The following is a 12502-nucleotide window of genomic DNA, read 5'->3' as shown; positions in this document are numbered from 1 at the left end:
TGATTTTGCTATTCATTGACATCAATAGATAAGAAGAAAGGCAGCAGCAAATTCACAGCAAAATATGGCACGTGACCCTACCCTGCACTCCTTTTTTTACCTAATGCTTCAAACATTCCTAGCTTGCCAAATTGTCTCTAATCTTTTCTTTATCTTTATTTTAGAATCACAAAAGTGCAATTTCCACCCGCATGTAGTGACTAAAACCAGTAAACTTTGCTGGGAAAATTGTGGCATCTCTAGTACAATGGTGTGGCGACATGGCGTAGCTACATTTCATGAAATCCTACAAAATTCTATAATACAATTTAGAATGCAGAGAATAACTGATATGCTAAACAGTTAACCCCTTAAGGACTCCGCCCTTTTTTGCAAATCTGAGCACTGTCACTTTCAGCAATAATAACTCTGGAATGCTTTCACTTTTCATTCTGATTCCGAGAATGTTTTTTCGTGAAATATTCTACTTTATGTAAGTGGTAAATTTTCATCGAAACTTGCATAATTTCTTCGTGAAAAATTCAAAAATGTTATGAAAATTTTGAAAATGTTGCATTTTTTTTTACTTTGAAACTCTCTGCTTATAAGGAAAATGGATATTCCATATATTGACTCACAAATACAATATATTGACTCACAAATAAAATATGTCTAATTTATGTTTGCATTTTAAATTTGACATGTTTTTACTTTTGAAAGACATCAGAGGGCTTCAAAGTTCAGCAGCAATTTTCCAATTTTTCACTAAATTTTCAAAACCTGAATTTTTCAGGGACCAGTTCAGTTTTGAAGTGGATTTGAAGGGCCTTCATATTAGAAATAGCCATAAATTACCCCATTATAAAAACTGCACCCCTCAAAGTATTCAAAATGACATTCAGTAAGTGTGTTAACCCTTTAGGTGTTTCACAGGAATAGCAGCAAAGTGAAGGAAAAAATTACACTTGCATGTTCTTGTAGACCCGATTTTTGAAAGGGGTAAAAGGAGAGAAATTACCCTAAAATGTGTAACCCAATTTCTCTCGAGTAAGGAAATATCTCATATGTGTATGTCAAGTGTTCTGTGGGTGCACTAGAGGGTTCAGAAGGGAAGGAGCAACAATGGGAATTTTGAAGAGTGAGTTTTTCTGAAATGGTTTTTGGAGTGCACATTTAGGAAGCCCCTATGGTGCAAAAAAAGAAAAAAAAACAACACATGGCATACTATTTTGGAAACTACACCCCTCAAGGAACGTAACAAGGGGTACAGTGAGCCTTAACACCCCACAGGTGTTTGACGACTTTTCATTAAAGTGAGATGTGTAAATGAAAAAAAAAAAATTCTCATTAAAATGCTGTTTTTTCCCCATATTTTACATTTTTACAAGGGGCAATAGGAGAAAATTCCCCCCAAAATTTGTAACCCCATTTCATCTGAGTAAGGAAATACCCCATGTGTGGATGTCAAGTGCTCTGCTGGCGAACTACAATGCTCCAAAGAGAACGAGCGCCATTGAGCTTTTGGAGAGAGAATTTGCTTGGAATAGAAGTCGGGGGCCTTGTGCATTTACAAAGCCCCCTGTGGTGACAGAACAGTGGCCCCCCATGTAACCCCATTTTGGAAACTACACCTCTCACAGAATTTAATAGGGGTGCAGTGAGCATTTACACCTCACTGGCGTTTGACGGATCTTTGGAACAGTGGGCTGTGCAAATGAAAAATTACATTTTTCATTTTCGCCGACCACTATTCCAAAAATCTGTCAGACACCTGTGGGGCGTAAATGCTCACTGTACGCCTTATTACATTACGTGAGGGGTGTAGTTTCCAAAATGGGGTCACATGTGGGGGGGTCCATTGTTCTGGCACTCTGGGGGCTTTGTAAACGCACAAGGCCCCCGACTTCTATTCCAACCAAATTCTCTCTCCAAAAGCTCTTTTTATTTGGGGGGGGGGGTGTAAGGGGGTGTATATGTAGTGTTTTTCCCTTTATTTTGTGCTAGTATAGTGTTTTTAGGGTATATTCACATTTGGGGGGGGCAAACCTCCAGCTGTTGCAAAACTACCAACTCCCAGCATGCACTGACCGACTGTGCATGCTGGGAGTTGTAGTTTTGCAACAGCTGGAGGCACACTGGTCACTGAAAACCTTCAGTTAGGTTCTGCTACCTAACTCAGTATTTTCGAACCAGTATGCCTCCAGCTGTTGCAAAACTACAACTCCCAGCATGTACTGATCGCCGAAGGGCATGCTGGGAGATGTAGTTATACAACAGATGGAGGTACGCAACTACAACTACCAGCATGGTGAGACAGCCGTTTTCTGTTCGTGCATGCTGGGAGTTGTAGTTTTGGAAAATGTAGAGGGCCACGGTTTAGAAACCATCGCACAGTGATCCCAAAACTGTGGCCCCCCAGATGTTGCAAAACTACAAATCCCAGCATGCCCAGACAGCAAACTGCTGTGTGGGCATGCTGGGAATTGTAGTTTTGCAAGATCTAGAGGGCCACAGTTTAGAGACCATGGCACAGTGATCTTCAAACTGTAGCCCTCCAGTTGTTGCAAAACTACAAATTCCAGCATGCCCAAACAGCAGTCTGGGCATGCTGGGAGTTGTAGTTTTGCAACATCTGGAGGGCTACAGTTTAGAGACCCCTGTATAGTGGTCTCCAAACTGTAGCCCTCCAGATGTTGCTAGGCAACTTACCGGCTTCCGTAGTCTGCAGGTTCGCCGCATGGCGCATCGGGAAGAGGATCACCGCCTCCGATCACCGCAGGTAAGGGACCTCCACCGCCGCCACCGGTCACGCTACAGTTCCCCCGTTCTGCCCTGACTACCGTGGCCGAACCCCCGCCCCCAATCTGCTATTGGTCGGTCGGTCGCTTCTGACCGACCAATAGCAGGGATAGGAGGGGTGGCTACCTCAACTCCTGCCACGTCACTCCTATCCCTTCAGAGGGATCTCTCTTATTTACCCAGTCACCGGAGATCCGTAATTGACGCAGATCGCCGGTCTGAACTGACCGACGATTGCCGACATGGGGGGGGGGGGGGGAATCAGGACCCCCTCGGCAATGTGCCAGGATACCTGCTGAATGATATCAGCAGGCATCCTGGTCCGGTCCCCGCCCAGAGAGCGGCAGGGACAGGGCATACCTGTTTGCCCTGAGTCCTTGAGGACCCGGGAACGGGGGCGTACGGGTACGCCCTGCGTCCTTAAGTGGTTAAAGGGTACTCCGGAAAACAATTTTTTTAGCAACTGGTGCTAGAAAGTTAAAGGGGTTATCCACCACAAGGTGATTTTAGTACGTACCTGGCAGGTAGTAATGTGCATGCTTAGGAGGGCTCTGTGCTTGTCTCAGGGCTAAATGGCTATGTTGTGAGATTACCTTAACACCGTGGCTAGCTTTCTGTGAACTTGTATTTCCTGTTTGACTTTTCTTTTTTTGACTACAAATCCCACAATGCCATCTTCCTCCCTCCCACACATCAGCCAACTGTAGCATAGTCAAATAAAAAAAAAAAAATCCTGGAATACCCCCTTCAAACAGATTTGTAAATTACTTATATTTAAAAGTCTTAATCCATCCAGTACTTAGCTGCTGTATACTACAGAGGAAGTTGAGTTGTTTTTTTCCTGTCTGACCACAGTGCTGACACCTCTGTCCATGTCGGGAACTGTCCAACTCATTGAAACGTAAATGAGCTGCATTCAAATCAGTGTGGTTTTCAATCAGGGCGCCTACAGCTGTTGCAGATTGATCTCTCTCCCACCAAGCGATCCCTCCACCCATTGAAGCACATAGGCTCCCTGTCACCAGCTGACTAGTGAGTCAGGTCTCGGCCGCATTTCAAGCTGGGAAAAATCTGAGACAACAGTCATTTTGTATGCTGGTAGCTGGCAGCTCAGTCCGGCTGATCAGGACCAACGCGGTGTCCCAATCAGATGTACAGACATGAGGAGGGTCCCTACCTGCCTCCTCGCTGTCTGATCGCCAAATGACTGCTCTGTGCCTGAGATCCAGCCAGTGTAAGTGATCAGTGGGTGCAATGTTATAGCTCCCTGAAAATAAATTGTTAATAAATTTAACCCCTTCCCTAATAAAAGCTTGAATCACGTGCATAAAGGTCCAAATTATAAAATATATGGTTAATTAAACCGCACGGTCAATGGCGTACACGTAAAAGAATTTTGGTCACTTATTTTGGTCACTTTTTATACCATCAAAAAAATATATATAAAAAGTGATCAAGAAGTCAGATCAAAACAAAATTCATACCGATAAAAACTTCAGATCACGGCGCACAAAATGAGCCCTCATACATCACCATAAGCGGGGAAAAAAAAGGTTAAATGGGGCAGAAGAGGACATTTTTAAACGTATTAATTTTGAATGTAGTTATGATTTTTTCCAGAAGCAGATTAAGTCGAAGACAAAATCAAACCTATATAAGTAGGATATCCTTTTAATCGTATGGACCTACAGAATAAAGAGAATGTGTCAATTTTACGGAAGAATGCACTGCGTAGAAAAGGAATCCCCCAAAAGTTACATAATGTTTTTTTTTTCCAATTTTGTCGCACAATGATTCTTTTTGTTTCGCTGTCGATTTTTGGGTAAAATAACTGATGTCATTGCAAGGTAGAATTGGTGACGCAAAAAAAAAAGCCATCATATCAGTCCGTATGTGCAAAATTAAAAGGGTTATGACTTTTAAAAGATGAGGCGGAAAAACTGAAGTGCAAAAACGGAAAAGGATTAAGGCCACTTTTCAGTGAAAACTGTTAAAAAAAAAAAAAAAAAAAAAAAAAAAGGTGCAAATGACCAATTTCCAGCTCCTTATCTGGCTCCTGTGATTTTCTTTTCTGGTCTGCCTTTTGGAGAAATACATTGAAAATAACACTGAATAGTGCTATGCCTATGCATAGTATTGAACAGTATTAGCAAACAAAAAATTGCAATAAATATTCAACTTTGAAGAAAACATTTTTTTAAAATGTAAATACCCCCCGTTATTTTACAATGAAAAAAAAAAAAAAAAATTGAAAAAAAAATCATATTTGGTGTCACTGCGTGCCGAAATTTCAAAACTCATAAATTATGTTAATGATCCAAAATTTTTGTTCAAATCACATCCAGAAATATAGGAATGATTTCTTACCATTAATTTGGTTTCCACTAATCCATCATGACGGCACCACCGTAACTGTCATGAAGGGGGATGCAGTGGAAACTACAGACCAGACAAAAAAATTAACCCTCACACAGGCTCATATATATATATATATATATATATATATATATATATATATATAAAAAGAATAAAGTTCTAAGGCAGGGGTCCTCAAACTACGGCCCACGGGCCACATGCGGCCCGCGGAGCACATTTACCCAGCCCGCCGGGTGTTTTTGCCTTAGGACATCCCTGTGTTCCGAAAGATGCTTTCGGAACACAAGGATGCCTCTGAAGTCCCTGCGGCCCGCGTTTACTTTAAAAAAGCGGGGACCGCCGGGAGCAGGCGCACGCAGCGATGTCACTGATGTCCCATGCGTGCGCCCATGGCAACCGAGCGCGGAGCAGAAGAGAAGAAGCAAGGACGCGCGCGCTGGTAGTAGGTAAGTGTTTACCAGCGGCGCGTCCCTTCGGTGTTCTGACCACCGATCCTCCGGTCCTGCTATGGCCGGAGCGGTGGTCGGAACACTGAAATGGAGCAGTACACAGGCATACAGCCTCCAGCCATACTTTATGGCTGGAGGCTGTATACCTGTGGGGGAACATACTGCCAACGTAATCAGGGGGACTATACCGCCAGCCTAATGTGAGGGAACATACTGCACCTAATGTGGGGGAACATACTGCACATAATGTGGGGGAACATACTGCCAGCCTAATATGGGGGAACTATACTGCACCTAATGTGGGGGACTATATTGCACCTAATGTGGGGGACTATATTGCACCTAATGTGGGGGAACTATACTGCCAGCCTAATGTGGGGGACTATATTGCACCTAATGTGGGGGAACTATACTGCCAGCCTAATGTGGGGGACTATATTGCACCTAATGTGGGGGAACATACTGCCAACGTAATGTGGGGGACTATATTGCACCTAATGTGGGGGACTATATTGCACCTAATGTGGGGGAACATACTGCAAACCTAATGTGGGGGACTATATTGCACCTAATGTGGGGGAACTATACTGCCAGCCTAATGTGGGGGACTATATTGCACCTAATGTGGGGGAACATACTGCAAACCTAATGTGGGGGACTATATTGCACCTAATGTGGGGGAACTATACTGCCAGCCTAATGTGGGGGACTATATTGCACCTAATGTGGGGGAACTATACTGCCAGCCTAATGTGGGGGACTATATTGCACCTAATGTGGGGGAACATACTGCAAGCCTAAGGTGGGGGACTATATTGCACCTAATGTGGGGGAGCTATACTGACAGCCTAATGTGGGGGACTATATTGCACCTAATGTGGGGGACTATACTGCCAGCCTAATGTGGGGGGACTATATTGCACCTAATGTGGGGGAACATACTGCAAGCCTAATGTGGGGGACTATATTGCACCTAATGTGGGGGAACTATACTGCACCTAATGTGGGGGAACTACAACCTAATGTGGGTGAACTATACTGCACCTAATGTGGGGGGGAACTACAACCTAATGTAGGGGAAATACTACCTAATGTGGGGGAACTATACTGCCAACCTAATATGGGGGAAATATACTGCACCTAATGTGGGGGAATTGTACTGCACCTAATGTGGGGGAACTGTACTGCCAACCCTAATGTGGTGGAACTACAACCTAATGTGGGGGGATCTATACTGCCAACCTAATGTGGGGGGAACTGTGCTGTGTACTTAAAGTGGTAGTCCAAGATATAGAGGTGTTCATAGGAATTTATTCATGTTTTGTTCTCTATAGTCCGGCCCTCCAACGGTCTGAGGGACCGTGAACTGGCCCCCGTTTAAAAAGTTTGAGGACCCCTGTTCTAAGGAGTCAGAAAAAGGCTTATATTTATTTTGCTAAAAAAGTTTGACTCTTGACAAAAGCAATACAATAGAAAAGCATGTAACCATGGTGTAGTGAATATAGGCTGAGGATATCATTTTTAGGAAAAACATGGTGGTTGTCTCTGTCTCCTGGCTGTCTGGGACCCTGTTTGAAATGGATATATCCTCTGGTCCTCTGATTATTTTCCTTTGTCTGTATACCCTCTGTACTGTTTTTTATTCTGTTGGTGGTTACTTTACATATCCCTTGGCCCCTAGCTGTGAGGAGCCTCAAGACAGCTGGTTTGCTGATTGGGGTAATCGCGCATATCCTGTCAGTTGGTGCCAACGTGAGCAAACGGTTTACATCTTACATATAGTGAAATATGTCCCAGTTTTAGAAATATGTTTTCAGGGCTCCCCTTAGTAGCCATAGTTATATATCCCCCAGAATCATGATCCCCGAATATTAGGCTTTACATAGAACCCAAACATGACCCCATTGTACCCATAGATTAAGCTGTATGTATCCTTAAGCTGTATGTATCCTATAACTATGTATAACCCCTTCATGGATCCTATCAAAATGTGCGTTATAATGTCACCATATGAATAAGGGTACTGCCATCTATGTCACATCGGTTGTGTATGATGGGAGTTATGATTTATGAACTATCAATCTGTGTTTGAGAGGAGGTTGGGAGGCGGGATGATGTGGGCTGATCTAAGAAGAAGCTGGAGACCTCCCTTCTAACCCAACCCCCTGCTGCACCCATAAAAGTGGTAGGCCCACCCCATCTAGTTGTTACAAGTTTGGGGCCCCTTCTGAATGGACTTGTGCCTTTATTTTCTTCCTTAGCCCCAGGACGGATTAGGACTTTACTCCACAACGTTAAGTATGGAACTTTTCTGATTTTTATTCCCCTTTTATTTTATATAACTGTTTCGCACATTTTGTATGTCTATTTCTTTAACCATTTTTGTAACTAAGTACTGTACCTTTTATGTACATTAAAGCCATAACTTTAATGCGTAGCCTTGTATGTTCTAAGGAACCTATAGCCCTATAGCCTTATATAGATGTATAAGTGTATGTGTGGCTCGTGCCGTTACCATAATTTTGGTGTCAGAGTGCATAGTGTGAGAATCTGTGCATGATTGGAGGTGTTCTATCGGACTACTGATAGATGGTGGCAGCGTATTTGTGTGTGGGCGTGTGTCAGGCCCAGGCCTGAGTATTAAATCATACATGTGTCTTATAATTGCATCTATGTATAAACTAAGACCTGGGGGGTGAGGGGTCATTCAGACAGTGTATCTTTGTTTTTGTGTATTGCAGTCAATTGGGTCCTGTCTGCTGTTTTCCTCTTTTTGAAGTCAGGAGTTTTCTTTGAAGTAGCAGGATGTAAGGGGTCTCTGGTCCCATATATGAGATAAGAGATGCCCCCCCCCCCCCCCTGGTGGGACAAGAGGGGATGGGGGGAATGGAGTCCCTCCAATAAGGAGATATATAATATGTAACAATGCTAGAGTTGGTTGTTAAGATCTGTGCCCCAAGCTGACAAGACCATCCTAAGAACAGCTGGAGACCCACTCTCATGGACTGCTATACTATTACGCTGTAAGAACTTCATTTTTACTTTTCTGAACTTGATTGCTAAACTCTTATATCTATTCTTATACCTGTATGTCATTTGTTAATTTTTATGCATAGTACTGTGATACGTTTTATCAGATTAAATGTTTAATTAATCAGCTCTGGTCTTTGATCTCTAAATATATGAGCTCACCTTTCTGAAGGCAGCTCGGGTGAAACACGTTTATCTAAGGGTTAAATTGGTGACTTGCTGGGACTAGTAGTGGATACCCAGAGGTCTGGCGGCTTTAACCCTTGCACCATCACACTCTCTCTAGCTTCTCGGCTGGACCGATAGGGTGTGATCGTGACAACTGGTGGCAGCGTCGGGACATATTTTGAGATTTTAAGTGCTTGCTGGATTTTACCTGTAAGGAAATCTTAGCACTAAAAAAGAAATTGCATACATATTCTTGTGTGTAAATTTCAAAGACAGAGCTCAGTGCTGGTTTAAAAATACATACAAAAAGAGTGCAAGACAGTTCTGTCCTCCCCATCTCCTGTTTTACCTCCTCTGTCTCATCTCGGAAATATGGAGGCATATCGCAAGCAGTCCAAGCCTGCACTGGAGCTAATGTGCCAAGAAAAGGACATCCCTACTGCAGGAAAGAACGAGGAACAACTTATTGCTGATCTTGTGGAGTATGATGCCCGTGCAGAAGAGCTGAGTGACATAAGACAAAGTCCTACAGCTGGAACTGCCCTCCAAGGACTGATATCTCTTGGGGAATACAACATTACTCTCCATCAGGACAGTACTCCACATGAGGCCTTGGACTCTTATATGCGGACTGCCTTACAACACCTTGGGAATGTGGATGCATTGGGAATGTGGTAACTGGGAGGGGGTGCAGGGGATTGATAATTGTTTATCTGTGACTGAACCAGTAATGTTTTCCAAAAGTGGAATGGGGTGTATTGTGAAATGTGGTGACAATGCATTGCCAATGCCAAAACCTAGTGGAGATGGGCTAGGGGGAGGGGTTGGTGTGCCCCTGGTGACATGTAAGGATGAGGGATCAGCAGTGAGCTTTATGTCCCAATCCTGTGAGCCTAAGAAGGATGAGTGATCAGCAGTGAGCTTTATGTCCCAATCCTGTGAGCCTAAGAAGGATGAGGGATCAGCAGTGAGCTTTATGTCCCAATCCTGTGAGCCTAAGAAGGATGAGGGCTCAGCAGTGAGCTTTATGTCCCAATTCTGTGAGCCTAAGAAGGATGAGGGATCAGCAGTGAGCTTTATGTCCCAATCCTGTGAGCCTAAGAAGGATAAGGGATCAGCAGTGAGCTTTATGTCCCAATCCTGTGAGCCTAAGGAGGATGATGGATCAGCAGTGAGCTTTATGTCCCAATCCTGTGACCCTAAGAAGGATGAGGGATCAGCAGTGAGTTTTATGTCCCAATCCTGTGAGCCTAAGAAGGATGAGGGCTCAGCAGTGAGCTTTATGTCCTAATTCTGTGAGCCTGAGAAGGATGAGGGATCAGCAGTGAGCTTTATGTCCCAATCCTGAGAGCCTAAAAAGGATGAGGGATCAGCAGTGAGCTTTATGTCCCAATCCTGTGAGCCTAAGAAGGATAAGGGATCAGCAGTGAGCTTTATGTCCCAATCCTGTGAGCCTAAGGAGGATGAGGGATCAGCAGTGAGCTTTATGTCCCAATCCTGTGAGCCTAAGAAGGATGAGGGATCAGCAGTGAGTTTTATGTCCCAATCCTGTGAGCCTAAGAAGGATGAGGGATTAGCAGTGAGCTTTATGTCCCAATCCTGTGAGCCTAAGAAGGATGAGGGATCAGCAGTGAGCAATATGTCCCAATCCTGTGAGCCTGAGGAGGAGGAAAATGAGCATTTCCGGGAAGCTTTGCGCAGTGACCCTTCCCTTGAAGGGCAGAGACAACGTGCTGAACATACAGGTGTTGACACAGATGGGCATAGGGTATATTGGGAAAATGATATCATGGACTGGGAGTCCCTTTCCAAAGGCATGCTAGGGGCCCAGGAGAGAGAAAGGCAGCTTAATCAGGTACTAGGCCCCTTCAGTGCCATCTTTGCCTGGGAATGCATCAAGAAGAGAAATAGAGGAGTAAAGGAGACAGGTCTATCAGCCTGGAAAGGCAAGATCTCCCTGTTCCCATCTAAAGGGGGAGGTGTCAGGCCCAGGCCTGAGTATTAAATCATACATGTGTCTTATAATTGCATCTATGTATAAACTAAGACCTGGGGGGTGAGGGGTCATTCAGATGGTGTATCCTTTGTTTTTGTGTATTGCAGTCATTTGGGGGCTGTCTGCTGTTTTCCTCTTTTTGAAGTCAGGAGTTTTCTTTGAAGTAGCAGGATGTAAGGGGTCTCTGGTCCCATATATGAGATAAGAGATGACCCCCCCCCCCCCCCTGGTGGGACCAGAGGGGAGGGGGGAATGGAGTCCCTCCAAAAAGGAGATATATAATATGTAACAATGCTAGAGTTTGTTGATAAGATCTGTGCCCCAAGCTGACAAGACCATCCTTAGAACAGCACCCACTCTCATGGACTGCTATACTATTACGCTGTAAGAACTTCATTCTTACTTTTCTGAACTTGATTGCTAAACTCTTATATCTATTCTTATACCTGTATGTCATTTGTTAATTTTTATGCATAGCACTGTGATACCTTTTATCAGATTAAATGTTTAATTAATCAGCTCTGGTCTTTGATCTCTAAATATATGAGCTCACCTTTCTGAAGGCAGCTTAGGTGAAACACGTTTATCTAAGGGTTAATTTGGTGACTTGCTGGGACTAGTAGTGGATACCCAGAGGTCTGGCGGCTTTAACCCTTGCACCATCACACTCTCTCTAGCGTCTTGACTGGACCGATAGGGTGTGATCGTGACAGCGTGTAGACTGGTTTAGGGGTGTTTGAAACTCATTTTTAGGGCCTATTGTGATAGGTGTGAGTGAAAGTGAGTGTGGAAGCAGCTTACCCCTTTACTGTCACAGCCTAGGTAACGTGTGCAGGCAAGGCACGGGGACCTAAACACAGTGTGTATTTGAGTTGTGTCACTGGCTCAAGGGAGCCGAGAGTGAACGTGCCACGGTGGCAGCTTACAGTTAGAATATTAGAGTAAATATTCTGCTGTTTTTTGTGGTTCTTTTGTCCGCTCACTCTTCTCTGAGAGGCGTGGACATGTCCATACGCCAGGTCGTGAGGGCTGTACGTGACACATGGGTACCATTTTGATCATATTACAAGGCAGAATATGATATTTTAACTGTAAAGTAACTATGTAACTAATGTACATATTTTTTATGTGTCTAGGAGCTATATATCCCTAACAAATAGCCTTTATATGTTGTGAAGGGGGTGTGTCCATCTCTCTCCCTCACTGTGATGACTCATCTGCTCTGAGTCTGGGAGCAGCCTGGCAGTGTGCAAATCACTTCATAGTAGTTTTTATTCATACTTTTTCTATCTGTTCCCGGTAAAGCTGGATGCTAATCAACATAGCTGTAACTATGTGTGTAATTCAGCTTTCACAGACTCCTGAATTGTTTGATCAGCTTCTTTGTCATTCAGGAGTCAGAGAAAGCTTTGGCTGTTCAAGCATGCTGGCAGTTGTAGTTTTAAGCAAAGCACAGTGTTAAAGCAGTGTTCCCATTAGCTGTGGCAAAACTACAACTCCCAACATGTCCACACATCCTTTGTCTGTAGTTTTGCAAGAGCTGGAGGCACACAGCTGGAGAATACACAGCTCTAAAACCAGGGGTGGATCCAGAGTCTAGTCTCGGGAGGGGCACTATTAGAGTATTTTGTGTTGGCGGACAGAAAATAAGGTGTTGCTTAACCCTTTAAGGACCCAGCCATTTTACACCTTAGGACCCAGCCAT

At 43.9% G+C, this 12502-nt stretch overlaps 1 protein-coding gene across 1 annotated transcript in view; it reads right to left on the bottom strand.

The window, feature by feature from the left end:
- LOC130283179 (uncharacterized) overlaps positions 1 to 12502 on the bottom strand; it is a 185102-nt gene that overhangs the window by 160543 nt on the left and 12057 nt on the right. The gene's annotated exons all lie outside the window — the stretch shown is intronic.

This window comes from Hyla sarda, chromosome 7 (genome assembly GCF_029499605.1).
Source record: "Hyla sarda isolate aHylSar1 chromosome 7, aHylSar1.hap1, whole genome shotgun sequence".
NCBI lineage: Eukaryota > Metazoa > Chordata > Amphibia > Anura > Hylidae > Hyla > Hyla sarda.
This window is presented reverse-complemented; position numbering and strand designations above follow the sequence as displayed.